Genomic DNA, 18,809 nt, shown 5'->3' on the forward strand with positions numbered 1-18,809 from the left:
AGAGCGAGGGACGCACAGAGAGCGATGGACGCACAGAGAGCGAGGGACACACAGAGAGCGAGGGACACACAGAGAGCGAGGGACACACAGAGAGCAAGCGACACAGAGAGCGAGGGACACACAGAGAGCGAGGGACACACACAGAGCGAGGGACACACAGAGACCGACGGACAAAGTGAGCGAGGGACACACAGAGATCGAGGGACACACACAGAGAGCGAGGGACACACAGAGAGCGAGGGACATACAGAGACCTGGGACACACAGAGAGCGAGGGACACACACAGAGCGAGGGACACACAGAGACCGACGGACAAAGTGAGCGAGGGACACACAGAGAGCGAGGGACATACAGAGACCTGGGACACACAGAGAACGAGGGACACACTGAGAGAGGGGCACACAGAGAGCGAGGGACACACAGAGAGCGAGGGACACACAGAGAGCGAGGCACACACAGAGAGCGAGGGACACACAGAGATTGACGGACACACAGAGAGCGAGCGACACACAGAGAGCGAGGGACACAGAGAGCGAGGGACATACAGAGCGAGGGGCACACACAGAGAGCGAGGGACACACACAGAGAGCGAGGGGCACACAGAGAGCAAGGGACACACAGAGAGCGAGGGTCACACAGAGAGCGAGGGGCACACAGAGTGCGAGGGACACACAGAGAGTGAGGGACACACAGAGAGCGAGGGACACACAGAGACCGACGGACAAAGTGAGCGAGGGACACACAGAGATCGAGGGACACACACAGAGAGCGAGGGACACACAGAGAGCGAGGGACATACAGAGACCTGGGACACACAGAGAGCGAGTGACACACAGAGAGCGAGGGACACACAGAGAGCGAGGGACACACACAGAGAGCGAGGAACACACAGAGAGCGAGGGACACACAGAGATTGAGGGACACACAGAGAGCGAGGGACACACAGAGAGCGAGGCACACACAGAGAGCGAGGGACACACAGAGATTGAGGGACACACAGAGAGCGAGCGACACACAGAGAGCGAGGGACACAGAGAGCGAGGGACACACAGAGCGAGGGGCACACACAGAGAGCGAGGGACACACACAGAGAGCGAGGGGCACACAGAGAGCAAGGGACACACAGAGAGCGAGGGACACACACAGAGTGAGGGGCGCACATAGAGCGAGGGACACACAGAGAGCGATGGACACACAGAGAGCGAGGGACGCACAGAGAGCGAGGGAGACACAGGGAGCGTGGTAGACAGAGAGCGAGGTGTGCACAGAGAGCGAGGGACACACACAGAGAGCGAGGGACACACAGAGAACGTGGGACACACTCAGAGAGCGAGGGACACACACAGAGAGCGAGGAACACACACAGAGAGCGAGGGACACACACAGAGAGCGAGGGACACACAGAGAACGAGGGACACACACAGAGAGAGAGGGACACACACAGAGAGCGAGGGACACACAGAGAGCGAGGGACACACAGAGAGCGAGGAACACACAGCAAGCGAGGGACACAGACAGTGAGTGAAGGACACACAGAGAGCGAGGGACACAGAGAGTGAGGGTGCACAGAGAGCGAGGGACACGCACAGAACGAGGCACACACAGAGAGCGAGGGACGCACAGAGAGCGAGGCACGCACAGAACGAGAGACACACAGAGAGCGAGGGACACAGAGAGAGCGAGTGGCGCACAGAGAGCGAGGGACGCACAGAGAGCGATGGACGCACAGAGAGCGAGGGACGCACAGAGAGCGAGGGACAAACAGAGTGCGAGGGACAAACAGAGAGCGAGGGACACACAGAGAGCGAGGGACACACAGAGAGCGAGGGACACACAGAGAGCGAGGGACAGACAGAGAGAGAGGGACACGCAGAGCGAGGGACGCACAGAGAGCGAGGGACACACAGAGAGCGAGGGACACACAGAGAGCGAGGGACACACAGAGAGCGAGGGACACACAGAGAGCGAGGGACAGACAGAGAGAGAGGGACACGCAGAGCGAGGGACGCACAGAGAGCGAGGGACACACAGAGAGCGAGGGACACACAGAGAGCGAGGGACACACAAAGAGCGAGGGACACATAAAGAGCGAGGGACACACAGAGAGCGAGGGACACACAGAGCGAGGGGAACACACAGAGAGCGAGGGACACACAGAGAGCTAGGGACACACAGAGAGCGAGGGACACACAGAGCGTGGGACACACAGAGCGAGGGACACACACAGAGAGCGAGGGACACACAGAGAGCGAGGGACACACAGAGAGCGAGGGAAACACAGAGAGCGAGGGAAACACAGAGAGCGAGGGACACACAGAGAGCGAGGGACACACAGAGAGCGAGGGACACACAGAGAGCAAGGGACACACAGTGCGAGGGACACACAGAGAGCGAGGGACACACAGAGAGCAAGGGACACACACAGAGAGCGAGGGACACACAGAGAGCGAGGGACGCACAGAGAGCGATGGACGCACAGAGAGCGAGGGACACACAGAGAGCGAGGGACACACAGAGAGCGAGGGACACACAGAGAGCAAGGGACACAGAGAGCGAGGGACACACAGAGAGCGAGGGACACACACAGAGCGAGGGACACACAGAGACCGACGGACAAAGTGAGCGAGGGACACACAGAGATCGAGGGACATACAGAGACCTGGGACACACAGAGAGCGAGGGACATACAGAGACCTGGGACACTCAGAGAGCGAGGGACACACAGAGAGCGAGGGACACACAGAGAGCGAGGGACACACTGAGAGAGGGGCACACAGAGAGCGAGGGACACACAGAGAGCTGGGACACAGAGAGAGAGAGGGAAACAGAGAGCGAGTGGCACACAGAGAGCGAGGGACACATAGAGAGCGAGGGACACACAGAGAGCGAGGCACACACAGAGAGCGAGGGACACACAGAGATTGAGGGACACACAGAGAGCGAGGGACACAGAGTGCGAGGGGTGCACAGAGAGCAAGGGACACACACAGGGAGCGAGTGACACACAGAGAGCGAGGAACACACAGAGAGCGAGGGACACTTAGAGAGGGTGGGACACACAGAGAGCGAGGGACACACAGAGAGTGAGGGGCGCACATAGAGCGAGGGACACACAGAGACCGATGGACACACAGAGAGCAAGGGACGCACAGATAGCGAGGGAGACACAGAGAGCGTGGTAGACAGAGAGCGAGGTGTGCACAGAGAGCGAGGGACACACACAGAGAGCGACGGACACACAGAGAACGAGGGACACACTCAGAGAGCGAGGGACACACACAGAGCGAAGAACACACACAGAGAGCGAGGGACACACACAGAGAGCGAGGGACACACAGAGAACGAGGGACACACACAGAGTGAGAGGGACACACACAGAGAGCGAGGGACACACAGAGAGCGAGGAACACACAGCAGGCGAGGGACACAGAGAGTGAGGGTGCACAGAGAGCGAGGGACACACAGAGCGAGGGACACACAGAGCGAGGGACATACACAGAGCGAGGGGCACAGAGAGAGCGAGGGACACACAGAGAGCGAGGGGCACACAGAGAGCGAGGGACACACAGACAGCGAGGGACACACAGAGAGCGAGGGACACACACCGAGAGCGAGGGACACACACAGAGAGCGAGGGACACACACAGAGAGCGGGGGACACAGAGAGTGAGGGACACTGAGAGTGAGGGACACAAAGAGCGAGGGGAACTCAGAGCGAGGGACACACATAGAGAGCGAGGGACACACACAGAACGAGGGACACACACAGAGAGCGAGGGACACATACAGAGCAAGGGACACACATAGAGTGCGAGGGACACACAGAAAGCGAGGGACACATAGAGAACATGGGACACACAGAGAGCGAGGTGTGCACAGAGAGCGAGGGACACACACAGAGAGCGACGGACACACGGGGAACGAGGGACACACTCAGAGAGCGAGGGACACACACAGAGAGCGAGGGACACACAGAGAACGAGGGACACACACAGAGAGAGAGGGACACACACACAGAGCGAAGGACACACAGAGAGCGAGGGACACACAGAGAGCGAGGAACACACAGCAAGCGAGGGACACACACAGTGAGTGAAGGACACACAGAGTGCGAGGGACACAGAGAGTGAGGGTGCACAGAGAGCGAGGGACACGCACAGAACGAGGGACACACAGAGAGCGAGGGACGCACAGAGAGCGAGGCACGCACAGGACGAGGGACACACAGAGAGCGAGGGACGCACAGAGAGCGAGGGACGCACAGAGAACGAGGGACACACAGAGAGCGAGGAACGCACAGAGAGCGAGGGACGCACAGAGAGCGAGGCACGCACAGGACGAGGGAAACACAGAGAGCGAGGGAAACACAGAGAGCGAGGGACACACAGAGAGCGAGGGACACACAGAGAGCGAGGGACACACAGAGAGCAAGGGACACACAGTGCGAGGGACACACAGAGAGCGAGGGACACACAGAGAGCAAGGGACACACACAGAGAGCGAGGGACACACAGAGAGCGAGGGACGCACAGAGAGCGATGGACGCACAGAGAGCGAGGGACACACAGAGAGCGAGGGACACACAGAGAGCGAGGGACACACAGAGAGCAAGGGACACAGAGAGCGAGGGACACACAGAGAGCGAGGGACACACACAGAGCGAGGGGCACACAGAGACCGACGGACAAAGTGAGCGAGGGACACACAGAGATCGAGGGACATACAGAGACCTGGGACACACAGAGAGCGAGGGACATACAGAGACCTGGGACACTCAGAGAGCGAGGGACACACAGAGAGCGAGGGACACACAGAGAGCGAGGGACACACTGAGAGAGGGGCACACAGAGAGCGAGGGACACACAGAGAGCTGGGACACAGAGAGAGAGAGGGAAACAGAGAGCGAGTGGCACACAGAGAGCGAGGGACACATAGAGAGCGAGGGACACACAGAGAGCGAGGCACACACAGAGAGCGAGGGACACACAGAGATTGAGGGACACACAGAGAGCGAGGGACACAGAGTGCGAGGGGTGCACAGAGAGCAAGGGACACACACCGGGAGCGAGTGACACACACAGAGAGCGAGGGACACTTAGAGAGGGTGGGACACACAGAGAGCGAGGGACACACAGAGAGTGAGGGGCGCACATAGAGCGAGGGACACACAGAGAGCGATGGACACACAGAGAGCGAGGGACGCACAGAGAGCGAGGGAGACACAGAGAGCGTGGTAGACAGAGAGCGAGGTGTGCACAGAGAGCGAGGGACACACACAGAGAGCGACGGACACACAGAGAACGAGGGACACACTCAGAGAGCGAGGGACACACACAGAGCGAAGAACACACACAGAGAGCGAGGGACACACACAGAGAGCGAGGGACACACAGAGAACGAGGGACACACACAGAGTGAGAGGGACACACACAGAGAGCGAGGGACACACAGAGAGCGAGGAACACACAGCAAGCGAGGGACACAGAGAGTGAGGGTGCACAGAGAGCGAGGGACACACAGAGCGAGGGACACACAGAGCGAGGGACATACACAGAGCGAGGGGCACAGAGAGAGCGAGGGACACACAGAGAGCGAGGGGCACACAGAGAGCGAGGGACACACAGACAGCGAGGGACACACAGAGAGCGAGGGACACACACCGAGAGCGAGGGACACACACAGAGAGCGAGGGACACACACAGAGAGCGGGGGACACAGAGAGTGAGGGACACTGAGAGTGAGGGACACAAAGAGCGAGGGGAACTCAGAGCGAGGGACACACATAGAGAGCGAGGGACACACACAGAACGAGGGACACACACAGAGAGCGAGGGACACATACAGAGCAAGGGACACACATAGAGTGCGAGGGACACACAGAAAGCGAGGGACACAGAGAGAGCGAGTGGCGCACAGAGAGCGAGGGACACACACAGAGAGCGACGGACACACGGGGAACGAGGGACACACTCAGAGAGCGAGGGACACACACAGAGAGCGAGGGACACACAGAGAACGAGGGACACACACAGAGAGAGAGGGACACACACACAGAGCGAAGGACACACAGAGAGCGAGGGACACACAGAGAGCGAGGAACACACAGCAAGCGAGGGACACACACAGTGAGTGAAGGACACACAGAGTGCGAGGGACACAGAGAGTGAGGGTGCACAGAGAGCGAGGGACACGCACAGAACGAGGGACACACAGAGAGCGAGGGACGCACAGAGAGCGAGGCACGCACAGGACGAGGGACACACAGAGAGCGAGGGACACAGAGAGAGCGAGTGGCGCACAGAGAGCGAGGGACACACACAGAGCGAAGAACACACACAGAGAGCGAGGGACACACACAGAGAGCGAGGGACACACAGAGAACGAGGGACACACACAGAGTGAGAGGGACACACACAGAGAGCGAGGGACACACAGAGAGCGAGGAACACACAGCAAGCGAGGGACACAGAGAGTGAGGGTGCACAGAGAGCGAGGGACACACAGAGCGAGGGACACACAGAGCGAGGGACATACACAGAGCGAGGGGCACAGAGAGAGCGAGGGACACACAGAGAGCGAGGGGCACACAGAGAGCGAGGGACACACAGACAGCGAGGGACACACAGAGAGCGAGGGACACACACCGAGAGCGAGGGACACACACAGAGAGCGAGGGACACACACAGAGAGCGGGGGACACAGAGAGTGAGGGACACTGAGAGTGAGGGACACAAAGAGCGAGGGGAACTCAGAGCGAGGGACACACATAGAGAGCGAGGGACACACACAGAACGAGGGACACACACAGAGAGCGAGGGACACATACAGAGCAAGGGACACACATAGAGTGCGAGGGACACACAGAAAGCGAGGGACACATAGAGAACATGGGACACACAGAGAGCGAGGTGTGCACAGAGAGCGAGGGACACACACAGAGAGCAACGGACACACGGGGAACGAGGGACACACTCAGAGAGCGAGGGACACACACAGAGAGCGAGGGACACACAGAGAACGAGGGACACACACAGAGAGAGAGGGACACACACACAGAGCGAAGGACACACAGAGAGCGAGGGACACACAGAGAGCGAGGAACACACAGCAAGCGAGGGACACACACAGTGAGTGAAGGACACACAGAGTGCGAGGGACACAGAGAGTGAGGGTGCACAGAGAGCGAGGGACACGCACAGAACGAGGGACACACAGAGAGCGAGGGACGCACAGAGAGCGAGGCACGCACAGGACGAGGGACACACAGAGAGCGAGGGACACAGAGAGAGCGAGTGGCGCACAGAGAGCGAGGGACGCACAGAGAGCGAGGGACGCACAGAGAGCGAGGGACAAACAGAGTGCGAGGGACAAACAGAGAGCGAGGGACACACAGAGAGCGAGGGACACACAGAGAGCGAGGGACACACAGAGAGCGAGGGACACACAGAGAGCGAGGGACAGACAGAGAGAGAGGGACACGCAGAGCGAGGGACGCACAGAGAGCGAGGGACACGCAGAGACCGAGGGACACACAGAGAGCGAGGGACACACAAAGAGCGAGGGACACACAAAGAGCGAGGGACACACAGAGAGCGAGGGACACACAGAGCGAGGGGCACACACAGAAAGCGAGGGACACACAGAGAGCTAGGGACAGACAGAGAGCGAGGGACACACAGAGCGTGGGACACACAGAGCGAGGGACACACACAGAGAGCGAGGGACACACAGAGAGCGAGGGACGCACAGAGAGCGATGGACGCACAGAGAGCGAGGGACACACAGAGAGCGAGGGACACACAGAGAGCGAGGGACACACAGAGAGCAAGGGACACACAGTGCGAGGGTCACAGAGAGAGCGAGGGACACACAGAGAGCAAGGGACACACACAGAGAGCGAGGGACACACAGAGAGCGAGGGACGCACAGAGAGCGATGGACGCACAGAGAGCGAGGGACACACAGAGAGCGAGGGACACACAGAGAGCGAGGGACACACAGAGAGCAAGGGACACAGAGAGCGAGGGACACACAGAGAGCGAGGGACACACACAGAGCGAGGGACACACAGAGACCGACGGACAAAGTGAGCGAGGGACACACAGAGATCGAGGGACACACACAGAGAGCGAGGGACACACAGAGAGCGAGGGACATACAGAGACCTGGGACACACAGAGAGCGAGGGACACACAGAGAGCGAGTGACACACAGAGAGCGAGGGACACACAGAGAGCTGGGACACAGAGAGAGAGAGGGAAACACAGAGAGCGAGTGGCACACAGAGAGCGAGGGACACACAGAGAGCGAGGGACACACAGAGAGCGAGGCACACACAGAGAGCGAGGGACACACAGAGATTGAGGGACACACAGAGAGCGAGCGACACACAGAGAGCGAGGGACACAGAGAGCGAGGGACACTAAGAGCGAGGGGCACACACAGAGAGCGAGGGGCACACAGAGAGCAAGGGACACACAGAGAGCGAGGGTCACACAGAGAGCGAGGGGCACACAGATTGCGAGGGACACACAGAGAGTGAGGGACACACAGAGAGCGAGGGACACACAGAGACCGACGGACAAAGTGAGCGAGGGACACACAGAGATCGAGGGACACACACAGAGAGCGAGGGACACACAGAGAGCGAGGGACATACAGAGACCTGGGATTCACAGAGAGCGAGGGACACACAGAGAGCGAGGGACACACAGAGAGCGAGGGACACACTGAGAGAGGGGCACACAGAGAGCGAGGGACACACAGAGAGCTGGGACACAGAGAGAGAGAGGGAAACACAGAGAGCGAGTGGCACACAGAGAGCGAGGGACACATAGAGAGCGAGGGACACACAGAGAGCGAGGCACACACAGAGAGCGAGGGACACACAGAGATTGAGGGACACACAGAGAGCGAGCGACACACAGAGAGCGAGGGACACAGAGAGCGAGGGACACACAGAGCGAGGGGCACACACAGAGAGCGAGGGATACACACAGAGAGCGAGGGGCACACAGAGAGCAAGGGACACACAGAGAGCGAGGGTCACACAGAGAGCGAGGGGCACACAGAGTGCGAGGGACACACAGAGAGCGAGGGACACACAGAGAGCGAGGGACACACAGAGAGCGAGAATCACACAGAGAGCGAGGGACACACAGAGAGCGAGGGACACACAGAGTGTGAGGGACACACAGAGAGCGAGGGACACAGAGAGCGAGGGACACAGAGTGCGATGGGTGCACAGGGAGCAAGGGACACACACAGGGAGCGAGTGACACACAGAGAGCGAGGAACACACAGAGAGAGTGGGACACTTAGAGAGCGTGGGACACACAGAGAGCGAGGGTCACACAGAGAGTGAGGGGCGCACATAGAGCGAGGGACACACAGAGAGCGATGGACACACAGAGAGCGAGGGACGCACAGAGAGCGAGGGAGACACAGAGAGCGTGGTAGACAGAGAGCGAGGTGTGCACAGAGAGCGAGGGACACACACAGAGAGCGACGGACACACAGAGAACGAGGGACACACTCAGAGAGCGAGGGACACACACAGAGTGAAGAACACACACAGAGAGCGAGGGACACACACAGAGAGCGAGGGACACACAGAGAACGAGGGACACACACAGAGTGAGAGGGACACACACAGAGAGCGAGGGACACACAGAGAGCGAGGAACACACAGCAAGCGAGGGACACAGAGAGTGAGGGTGCACAGAGAGCGAGGGTCACGCACAGAACGAGGGACACACAGAGAGCGAGGGACGCACAGAGAGCGAGGCACGCACAGAACGAGGGACACACAGAGAGCGAGGGACGCAGAGAGAGCGAGTGGCGCACAGAGAGCGAGGGACGCACAGAGAGCGAGGGACGCACAGAGAGCGAGGGACAAACAGAGTGCGAGGGACAAACAGAGAGCGAGGGACACACAGAGAGCGAGGGACACACAGAGTGCGAGGGACACACAGAGAGCGAGGGACACACAGAGAGCGAGGGACGCACAGAGAGCGAGGTAACACAGAGATCGAGGGCGACATAGAGAGCGAGGGACACACAGAGAGCAAGGGACACACAGAGAGCGAGGGACACGCAGAGAGCGCGGGACACACAGAGAGCGAGGGACATAGAGAGCGAGGGACACACAGAGCGAGGGGCACACACAGAGAGCGAGGGACACACACAGAGAGCGAGGGGCACACAGAGAGCAAGGGACACACAGAGAGCGAGTGTCACACAGAGAGCGAGGGGCACACAGAGTGCGAGGGACACACAGAGAGCGAGGGACACACAGAGAGCGAGGGACACACAGAGAGCGAGAATCACACAGAGAGCGAGGGACACACAGAGAGCGAGGGACACACAGAGTGTGAGGGACACACAGAGAGCGAGGGACACAGAGAGCGAGGGACACAGAGTGCGATGGGTGCACAGGGAGCAAGGGACACACACAGGGAGCGAGTGACACACAGAGAGCGAGGAACACACAGAGAGAGTGGGACACTTAGAGAGCGTGGGACACACAGAGAGCGAGGGACACACAGAGAGTGAGGGGCGCACATAGAGCGAGGGACACACAGAGAGCGATGGACACACAGAGAGCGAGGGACGCACAGAGAGCGAGGGAGACACAGAGAGCGTGGTAGACAGAGAGCGAGGTGTGCACAGAGAGCGAGGGACACACACAGAGAGCGACGGACACACAGAGAACGAGGGACACACTCAGAGAGCGAGGGACACACACAGAGTGAAGAACACACACAGAGAGCGAGGGACACACACAGAGAGCGAGGGACACACAGAGAACGAGGGACACACACAGAGTGAGAGGGACACACACAGAGAGCGAGGGACACACAGAGAGCGAGGAACACACAGCAAGCGAGGGACACAGAGAGTGAGGGTGCACAGAGAGCGAGGGTCACGCACAGAACGAGGGACACACAGAGAGCGAGGGACGCACAGAGAGCGAGGCACGCACAGAACGAGGGACACACAGAGAGCGAGGGACGCAGAGAGAGCGAGTGGCGCACAGAGAGCGAGGGACGCACAGAGAGCGAGGGACGCACAGAGAGCGAGGGACAAACAGAGTGCGAGGGACAAACAGAGAGCGAGGGACACACAGAGAGCGAGGGACACACAGAGTGCGAGGGACACACAGAGAGCGAGGGACACACAGAGAGCGAGGGACGCACAGAGAGCGAGGGACACACAGAGATCGAGGGCTACATAGAGAGCGAGGGACACACAGAGAGCAAGGGACACACAGAGAGCGAGGGACACGCAGAGAGCGCGGGACACACAGAGAGCGAGGGACATACAGAGATCGAGGGACGCACAGAGAGCGAGGGATGCACAGAGAGCGAGGGACGCACAGAGAGTGAGGGGTACACAGAGAATGAGGGGTACACAGAGAGCGAGGGACACAGTTAGAGCGAGGGATACAGCGAGACCGAGGGACACAGCGAGAGCGAGGGACACAGCGAGAGTGACGACACAGCAAGAGCGAGGGACACAGCGAGAGCGAGAGACACAGCGAGAGAAGGAGAGAGAGAGACAGAGTGATAGAAAGTGAGAGAGATGTACACAGTGAGCGAGAGTGGGACAAAGAGAGAGAGGGGTAGAGATGGAGGGACAGGGAGAGAGGGGGACAGAGAGAGGGGGGAACTTTTTGGGAGAGGGCGACAGAGAGAGTGACACAGAGAGAAAGAGGTAGACAGTGAAAGAGAGGGATAGAGTGAGAGGACACTTTGAGAGCAACAGGTACACAGAGGGAGAGAGGAACAGAGAGAGGTGGGCACACGGAGAGAGTGAGGGACACACACAGAGAAAGAGGAACACAGCGGGTCAGGATCTGAGGTTTCGGGGATGGGAGTGGGTCAGGATGTGAGGAGTAGGGGACATGAGGGTGTGATGGTGTGAGGGTGCCAGGACGTGAGGTAGTCAGGGCATTAGGGTTATCAAACTGACCGTTTTCATTCAATCCAAATTGTTTCTTTATAAATTCTAATCTCAGGAATTGACATCAGAAGATTTCAGTGAAAAATCTGTCCGTGAACAACAAGTAAAATATGAAGTGAAACTTTGCAATGAGCTTTGTTTGTCTGGCCAGGAATCTTCTCTCTAAATGGAGGCAGAAATGAAGTTGTGTTTAACTCACATTCTGTGATTTCTTGCTGGTTTTTACTCATTCTATGGAAAGCCTTCCTAAGGCGACAGACGAATGGTCATTCCCAACATGTCAGAAATTCAGAGGGAACAAATGTCAAACAAAGACAGAAATAAGGACAGGACATTGTGAATCTGTGGCTGTCTGCTGAATTAACATAACCATAGACAGGACAAGTGTTACCTTTGCAGACACAGGAAACACACCGAGGGGGACATTCCTGACAGAAAGTCGGGGGTGGGGACAGCACACAGGTCACTGAGGAGATCTCAGTCCAAACTGTTTCTAATCATTTCCCAATACTATTTTAAATTATGATTCAATTCTATTGGGAGGGGAGTTAGTGAGAGAGAGATATGACAGATGCAGTATAACATGGATAAATGTGAGGTTTTGCACTTGGGTAGAAAAAATAAGAATGTCCCTGTCTAATAATTACATTTAATCCCATATTTTCCGGCCTGCTCAGTGAACAACACTGGTGTAATGAAGGCCAAGGTTTAGCTGAAGTCACATTCTGTGTGTGTGGGGCTGAGCAGCAAGGAGATCAGCATCTCTTGTCACTCATTTACATGTCAATAGAGAGCTGTCCTCTGAGACAGACATTCCACACATGGCAGAGACTAGGGGTGGAGTCTGCTCACAGCTCACTGAGGATATATCTGTGTCTGAGGGACTTCAGTTCACAAACTAAAAACCCACGACACTGAAAACATTACCCCTCTGCTTCAGTGTGTGTGTGTGTGTGTGTGTGTGTGTCGCTGGGTGTGTCAATCTCTCTGTTTTGAGCTGTGCATTTTGGGTGTTGACATATTGCTGATTGGCTCGAGATTGGAAATGTTGGACTCCTGTTGTGCTGTTTTGTATTTTTTTTTTAAATGTCCCTGTTATTGTCTTTATCACCAATTTTATCTCCTTTTTTTCTCCAGAGGCATCTTTATTTGGAAAACTGGAAGGAGGTCGGGAATCCTGTGAGGAGGACGAGGGAGTGTGAATTCTTCCCGAGGGAGCGCTGGCTGAGGCCTGTTCCGCAGGCTTCACCCGGGTTATTACCCTGACTGAGGTTTAATTTTAATATTGGAGGGATCAAAGAGAGTGAGGGAGGGAGACATAAATATGTATAAGAGGTACAGAGAGACAGCAAGAAACACAAGAGAAGGGGATTTTCATAGTAACTTCATTGCAGTATTAATGTAAGCCTAATTGTGATAATAAAAAGATTTTGAGTATTAATTGTCTCTCAATCTTTTTTAACCTCTGGTTGAAAGCTGTGACTTATTTGTATTCGGATGTTGCTGAGGAGTTGTAAAACTGAAAAGGGAACCCTGGGCTCTCGCTGTATTAAATAGTTTCAATCTTTTCCAGTGGTTTAGTTAACTTTCTCCCTCTTTTTCCCAGGAATTTGAATTTTGAAAGACTGCAATGTGAGCAGGAATCTTTGGACAACGCCCTACAGTAAACACTGCCAACATAAACTGTACTCTGCAGGAAAACAGAGTCTATGTAAACAGTGTCCTGCAGTAAACAGTGTCTATGTAAACCGTTCACTGCTGTCAGAGTGTCTATGTGAAGAGTGCCCTACAGTAAACAGTTTTTGAAAACCGTACCCTGCTGTAATAAGAGTCTGTGTAAACAGTACAACACAGTAAGCAGTGTTTATGTAAACCCGATACTGTTGTAAACAGAGTCTATGTCAACAATGCACTACAGAAAACATTGTTTAGATACACCGTGCACTGCTGTAACCGGAGTCTATGTCAACAGTGCGCTACAGTAAACAGTGTTTATGTAAACCGTAGGCTGCTGTAAACGGAGTCTAAGTAAACAGTGCCCTCCAGTAAACAGTGTTTATGTAAATCGTACGCTGCTATAAACAGAGTTTATGTAAACAGTGCGCTACAATAAACAGTGTTTATGTAAACCGTAGGCTGCTGTAAACGGAGTCTAAGTAAACAGTGCCTTCCAGTAAACAGTGTTTATGTAAATCGTAACTGTTATAAACAGGGTCTACGCAAACAGTGCCCTACAGTAAACAGTATTGAAACAGTGCCATACAGTAAGCAGAGTCTATATAAAGAGTCCCAAACAGTAACTAGTATTTAATCAATGCCCTACAGTAAACAGTCTAAATAAACAGTGCCAACATAAACAGTGCTGATGTGAACCGTCCACTGATGTAAACGGTGTCAAGATGAACAGAGCCCTACGGTAAACAGGGTTTACGTTATCCGTACACTGCTGCAAACCGAGCATTTTTAATCAGTGATCTACTGGAAACAGTTGTTGTGTAAAAGGTACACTGCTGTATTGAACAGTGCTCCAAAAGCTAGTCATTTGAAACAAAGCTGTTGAACTTCTTACTCTGCTCATCCCAGTCCAACGCCGGCATCTCCACATTATGTAAACAGTGCCCTAGAGTAAACAGTGTGTATGTAAAATGTACACTGCTGTAAGGAAAGTCAGTGAAAACAGTGCCTTATAGTAAACAGAGAAATTAAACCGTACACTACTGGAAACAGTCTATGTAAAAGTACCCTCCAGTAAACAGTATTTAAACAGCACCATGCAGTAAACAGAGTGAAAGTAGTCCTTACATTAATGTAAACAGGCCCTTTGTAAACTGTGCCTTGTACTAAACAGTGTTAATGTAAACCGTACACTGCTGTAAAATGAGTCTGTGTAATCAGTGCCCAGCAGTAAACAGTGTTTCTGTAAATCGTACTCTGCTGTAAACAATGTCTGTGTAATCAGTGGACTACACTAAACAGTGTTAATGTAAACCGTACACTGCTGCAAACAATGCCTTACAGTAAACAGTGTTAATGTAAACCGTACACTGTTGTAAACATTCTATGCAAACAGTGCCTAAAGTAAACATAGTCAATTTAAACAGTGCCCTACAGTAAACAATGTTTCAACCGGACATTGCTGTAAACAGAGTCTATCTGAACCGGACCTGCAGTGAAAAGTGTTTATGTGAACTGTACATTGTTGTAAACATAGTCTATGTCAACAGCGCACTACAGTAAACAGTGTGTATGTAAACCGTACACTGCTGTAAAGTCGACGTAAACAGTGCCCTACAGTAAACGGTGTTTATGTAAACCGTACACTGCTATGAATAGTATATGCAAGAAGTGCATACTGTAAACAGTGTTTATGTGAACCGCACCCTACTGTAAAAAGAGTCTGTGTAAACAGTGCCATACAAGATTGCTGACCATACAACTGTATTGGGTAGGATCACGAACAGCGAAGAGTCAGAATACTGGACGGAGAGAGAACCTAGTGGTGTGGTTTAACGACAATAATCTCACCCTGAATTTCAGCTAAACTGAAAAGCTGGTTATTGACTTCAGGAAGTGAAGTATTTTATACACCCCTCTCTGCATCAACGAAGCCGTGGTGGAGATGGTTGACAGCTTCAAACTATTAGGTGTGCACATACAGAACATATGTCCTGGTCCACGCTAAGACCAAGAAAGCACTACAGCGCCTATACTTCCTCAGGAAACTAAGAAAAATCGGCATGTCCACACTGACTCTTACCGATTTTAGTAGATGCACCAGAGAAAGCATCCTATCTGGCAGCAGCATAGCCTGGTATAGCAAATACTCGACCTAAGTCCGTAAGAAACTAAAGACAGTCGTGAACATATCCAGTCCATCACACGAACTCACCTCTCATCCATTGACTCTGTCTACACCTACCGCTGCCGTGAAAGTGGACAGCAGAATCAAAGACCCCTCCCACCCGGCCTACTCACACTTGCAACCTCGTTCATCTGGCAGGAGATACAGAAGTCTGAGAACATGCACGAACAGATTCAAAAACAGCTTCATTCCCGCTGTTACCAGACTCCTAAACGAACCGGACTGGTCTGATCTATTTGCACGCTTCTCCACTGAGTAATACGACACCTGTGTGCTTCACCCGATGTCAGTGCCTATCTATTTACATGGTGCATTTTATGTTTACCCTATGTATTTTCTTTTCATTTACAGAATAATCGGTCAGAACTGTACGCAGAACAATGCGGGTCACTGTACCCCGGTACACGTCACAATAAGCCATTCCAATCCATTCCAGCTCTGCCCAATAACCAAAAGCCTGGGTTCCAGGATGTGCACGACTGCTGCAGTCATGGATAAAGAAAAATCTTAGGTTGAAGGACAACAAAAATTCTAGGACCAGAGATGCAATTAGGCATTGCAAAAGCTTGGGCGAATGCAATTTTGTTTGGATTAAGGAGATTCCCTGAGGAGTTACTTATCACACTTTGTCAATTGTTCACCACTTAAATGGAGGAAATGTGCATTAAGAATATTTTCTTCATGGATTATCTCATTTTTGAATTTAAGACGCGGATGTTTACTCAAGCAAATTAATGAATCCATTTTGTGTTTTTCACGTGACACACTGTACCCCATATCTGCAAGAACACTCAAGACGTTCTACACCATCCAGGACCAAGTATCCCGCTTGATTGCTCCCCCTTCCAGAAACATTGAATCCCTCAACTGCGGACGCACAGTGGCAGCCCTGCACACCATCCCATAATGCATTGCGGTAACTCATCAAGGATCCTGAGCCAGCACCTTCCAAATCCACAACCACTATCCTCTGGAAGGACAACAAAAGGCCGTAGGTGGAGGTTTTCCCTCAAGTCACTCACAATTCCCACTTGGATTCATATAATCGTTCCTTCACGGTCCCGGAAAAAAATCCTGAAACTCCCTCCTAAACGCACGGTGGGTGTACCTGCGCCTCATGGATTGCAACGGTTCAAGAAGGCAGCTCACCACCACTTTCTTGAGAAGAACTAGAGATGGGAATTAAATACTGCCCGAACCAGCAACTCGCAAATCCCATAACAGTGATCGCTTTAACGCTTTGAATTTCTGGCAGCTGGTTTAGCACAGTGGTCTAAACAGCTGGCTTCTAATGCAGAACAATGTCAGCAGCGCAGCTTCAATTCCGGAAACAGCCTCCTCGAAAAGGCGGTGGAATGTGACAACTAGGCATTTTTCACAGTAACTTCATTGAAGCCTACTTGTGACAATAAACGATTGCTATTATTATTATGAACCGTTTTGAATTCTTCCGGTGGAGGGCATCATGTTACTTCTGCTTCAGAGGAACCTGGATCTAAAGCATTTCTAACAACAGGACTCCTGGTACACAGAAACAATGTGCTTGATGCAGTAAAGTGGAAGGGAGTGGGGTGCAATCTAACCTGGCTTCAAACGCTCTGCCCTTTCTCTGTTTCACACTCCCCTTTGTTCTATTTCTGTTTCTGTCTTCTTTCTCTTGGTATCGGGTGAAGGCTTTATTTCCTGCAGTTCTCCTGAGCAGAATAATATTCAACATCTTTTTGTGACTTTGTTGCTTTTTGGAACCACTGCAAACATGAAGTGTACTTGGAATTTCACAACACTGAAGGAGGATATTTGCTCCATCAGTACTGTGTCTGTGCCCATCATTACTGTGATACAGACAGAGGGTTAGGACATTGAATACAGGAGTTGGGACGTCTAATTGAAGTTTCAAACGACATTAGTAATGTCACACTTGAAATACGGTGTATATTTCTGTTATAGAAACGACATTATTAAAACAGAAAAAGGGCAATTTTTCACACTGAAGGCGTTGAGTGTCTGGAACGATCTGTAATTGGCAGTAATCGAGGCGGTTACAATTTTGCTTTTTAGAAACGTTTTGATAGTTAAATGGGTAAGATGAGTACAGCGGGATATGGGTGAAATGAGGACAATTGGGACAGGCTAAGTGGTAAAAACTGAGCGACATTTGCACGTTGAACCTACGGGCCTGTTTCCATGCTGCAAACCTGTATGACTCTATCCCACCTTCCATCTCTGGAATGCAACAGATTGGAGCACACCCTGTCCAAATCCGTTTGAAATGTTGCTGTGGGTGTCTCCATCCATTATTTTTATGGACAATGATCTTTAAAGGAATGAAAGGATCTGAGGAACAGGCCGGATATTACATTGAGGCAGAAGCTGAGCTGTGATCAAGTTGAATGGTGGAAGAGGAGTCAGTGGCCGTGTGGTCTCCCCATGTTGTCACTGGTTATCAGTTCCAGTTGTCACATTACTTGCTGATGGATATGGCTGCAAGATAAGATTTCTAAGTTACATCCAAGAGTTCTTTCTATATTCATGGATACAGTTCATTTAGAGCCGCATTATCCGGACCTAACGGAATTTTAGACGTGTCGAACGGATCTCACATCTTCACCTTTTATATCCAATAACTCAGCCCCAGCGTATCCCAGCATCCCGAACGGTAAACTACTGACCGATTCCCACGGCGAGTGGTTCTGATGTGCACGGCCTGGGATTTCGGTGGAGGCAGATACAACAGTGGTTTCATAAGGGAATGGGAGTGACAAGAATCAAATGCATCCCTCTGGGGAAAGGCGTTCGAATGAGATTGAATGATCTTTTAATCCCTATTGCCGCTGAGGTCAATCGGATTGAATGTCCTCCGTCGATACGTCTCGCACTTTTAAGTTGTTTGGTGTCGCCTGGCTGTGAGATGGTATGGACCAACACCTGGAGTTTCCCCTCAATGTTACCCACCACGGGAGTATGATCACGGTAATGAGACCA

General features: G+C 53.3%; 1 protein-coding gene across 3 annotated transcripts in view; it reads left to right on the forward strand.

Moving 5' to 3' along the window:
- The window catches only part of LOC140399610 (Fc receptor-like protein 2), a 140,609-nt gene extending 126,896 nt beyond the window's left edge, over positions 1–13,713 (forward strand). For 2 of the 3 annotated variants that reach the window (XR_011937762.1, XR_011937760.1), the window contains exons 5-6: positions 13,103–13,236; positions 13,572–13,710. The gene's annotated coding sequence lies outside the window, so the exon portion shown is untranslated. Of the gene's footprint in view, positions 1–13,102; positions 13,237–13,571 lie in introns of all 3 variants that reach the window. The other variant, XR_011937763.1, reaches the window with a different exon arrangement.
- Positions 13,714–18,809: the final 5,096 nt, after the last annotated feature.

The sequence above is a fragment of the Scyliorhinus torazame genome, chromosome 23, assembly GCF_047496885.1.
Source record: "Scyliorhinus torazame isolate Kashiwa2021f chromosome 23, sScyTor2.1, whole genome shotgun sequence".
NCBI lineage: Eukaryota > Metazoa > Chordata > Chondrichthyes > Carcharhiniformes > Scyliorhinidae > Scyliorhinus > Scyliorhinus torazame.